We start from the raw sequence: 3,103 nt of genomic DNA on the forward strand, positions 1-3,103 counted from the left end.
ATAAGGATTGAGCCAGGAGCTTGTGCGAGCAAATCCAATTTTTGGCAGCTAATGCCTGGTACGCGCTTTTGCAGAATGGCGATACGCGGTTTTGTACTTTAAACGACGAAATGTACATATGGTTGAAATACTATGAATCGGGATATCTTTAGTTCTTCTTCTTCTTTTTTGGCGCTGTAACCGCTTAAGCGATTTTGGCCGAGTTCAGCAAAGCACGCCAGTCGTTTCTCCTCTGTGCCAACTGACGCCAATTGGAAACGCCAAGTGAAGCCAAGTCCTTCTCCACCTGATCTTTCCATCGCAGTGGGGGTCTCCCTCTTCCTCTGCTACCACCAGCGGGTTCCGAGTTGAATACTTTCAGAGCTGGAGCGTCGGTGTCCATTCGAACGACATGACCAAGCCAGCGGAGCCGCTGTATTTTAATTCGCTGCACTATGTCCATATCGTTGTAAAGCTCATACAGCTCATCGTTCCATCGTATGCGGTACTCGCCGTCGCCAACGCGTAAAGGACCGTAAATCTTCCGCAAAATCTTTCTCTCAAACACCCCAAGAGCCGCCTCATCGGATGTTGTCATTGTCCATGCTTCTGCGCCATATACCAGCACGGGTATGATGAGTGACTTATAGAGCGTGGTTTTCGTACGTCGAGAGAGGACTTTACTCCTGAATTGCCTACTCAGTCCAAAGTAGCACTTGTTGGCAAGAGTGATTCTACGTTGGATTTCAATGATGACATTATTATCGGAGTTAATGCTGGTTCCCAAGTAAACGAAATTCTCTACTTCCTCGAAATTGTAACTGTCAACAGTGACGTGGGAGCCAAGGCGCGAATGTGCTGACTGTTTGTTTGATGACAGGAGATACTTCGTCTTGTCCTCGTTTACCACCAGACCCATGCGCTTTGCTTCCCTATCCAACTTGGAAAAGGCAGAACAGACTTCGCGGTTTTTGTTACCGATGATGTCGATATCATCGGCATAAGCCAGCAATTGCACGCTCTTGTAGTAAATTGTTCCTGAGCGGTTCAGTTCTGCAGCTCTTATTATCTTCTCCAACATCAGATTAAAGAAGTCACATGAAAGGGAGTCGCCCTGTCTGAAACCCCGTTTTGTGGCGAACGGCTCGGAGAGGTCTTTTCCAATTCTGACGGAGCTGGTGGTATTGCTCAACGTCATTTTACACAGCCGTATGAGTTTTGAGGGGATGCCAAATTCAGACATAGCGGCGTATAGGCAACTCCTTTTAGTGCTGTCAAAAGCGGCTTTAAAGTCGACAAATAGGTGGTGAGTGTCGATCCTTTTCTCGCGGGTCTTTTCCAAGATTTGGCGTATTGTGAATACCTGGTCTATGGTGGATTTGCCAGGTCTAAAGCCACACTGATAAGGCCCAATCAGTTCATTGACGGTGGGCTTCAGTCTTTCACACAGTACGCTCGATAAGACCTTGTAACCTATGCTTAGAAGGCTGATCCCGCGGTAGTTGGTGCGAATGGCGGGGTCACCTTTCTTGTGGATTGGGCAGAGCACACTTAAATTCCAGTCGTCGGGCATGCGTTCATCTGACCATATTCTGCACAAGAGTTGATGCATGCACCTTATCAACTCCTCGCCGCCGTACTTGAATAGCTCAGCTGGCAGGCTGTCAGCTCCAGCGGCTTTGTTGTTTTTCAGCCGCGTTATTGCTATACGTACCTCGTCATAGTCAGGCGGTGGAACGTCGACTCCGTCATCATCGACTGCGGGCTCGGGTTCTTCTTCTCCACAACTTTCCGTGCTGCTACCATTTAGTAGGGCGGAAAAGTGTTCCCTCCATAATTTAAGTACGCTCTGGACATCAGTTACTAGGTCGCCATTATTGTTCTTACAGGAGTGCGCCCCGGTCTTTAAACCTTCCGTAAGTCGCCTAACTCTCTGGTAAAATTTTCGGGTTTTCCTCCTGTCGGCCAGCATTTCAAGCTCTTCGCACTCACGTATTTCTGCCTCTCTCTTCTTGTTGCGGCAAATACGTCTCGCTTCCCTCTTCAGATCCCTATAGCGGTCCCACATAGCGCGCGTTGCGCCCGATCGCAGCGTGGCCCTGTAGGCGGCATCTTTTTTCTCTGCAGCTTCCTGACACTCCTCATCGTACCAGTTGTTCTTTCGGGCTCGCTGAAATCCGACTACTTTTTCGGCGGCGGTACTTAATGAGCGGTAAATGTCGCATATGTCGGTTTGTTGAAGAGTGCTCTCTGAGAGCAGGTGTGAGAGTCGAGTAGCGAAAGCGCTGGCTGTCTGTTGTGATTGCAGCTTTTCGACGTTAAGCTTTCCTTGCATATTTGGGCGCACATTTTTTGCTGCACAGAGGCGGGTGCGTATCTTGGCTGCAACAAGATAGTGGTCCGAGTCGATGTTTGGGCCTCGGAGTGTGCGTACGTCTAAAACACTGGAAGCGTGCCTTCCGTCTATCACAACATGATCGATTTGGTTTCTCGTTTTTCGATCCGGAGACAGCCAGGTAGCTTGATGGATCTTTTTATGCTTGAACCTAGTACTGCATACTACCATGTTTCGGGCCCCGGCGAAGTCGATCAGCTTCAATCCGTTGTCGGACGTTTCGTCGTGGAGGCTGAATTTTCCGACGGTGGTTCCAAAGATCCCTTCTTTGCCCACCCTGGCATTGAAGTCGCCAAGCACGATTTTGATGTCATGACGGGGGCAGCGCTCGTACGTGCGGTCCAAGCGCTCATAGAAGAGATCCTTGGATGCCTCATCCTTCTCTTCCGTCGGGCATGGGCGTAGATGAGCGAGATGTTGAAGAATCTCGCTTTGATGCGGATTGTGGCTAGACGCTCGTCAACCGGGGTGAACGACAGTACTCGGTGACGGAGTCTCTCTCCCACCACAAATCCAACTCCGAATTTGCGCTCCTTTACATGGCAGCTGTAGTAGACGTCGCAAGGGCCCAGACATTGTTTGCCTTGCCCCGTCCAACGCATTTCTTGGATGGCGGTGATGTCAGCTTTTGTCCTTACGAGGACATCAACCAGCCGGGCAGAGGCACCTTCCCCATTAAGGGTCCGGACATTCCAGGTGCATGCCCTCAAACCGTAGTCCTTTAAACAT

The sequence above is a fragment of the Rhagoletis pomonella genome, unplaced genomic scaffold (genome assembly GCF_013731165.1).
Source record: "Rhagoletis pomonella isolate Grant_MI unplaced genomic scaffold, Rhpom_1.0 Rhpom_scaffold_00751, whole genome shotgun sequence".
In the NCBI taxonomy this organism is placed as follows: Eukaryota; Metazoa; Arthropoda; class Insecta; order Diptera; family Tephritidae; genus Rhagoletis; species Rhagoletis pomonella.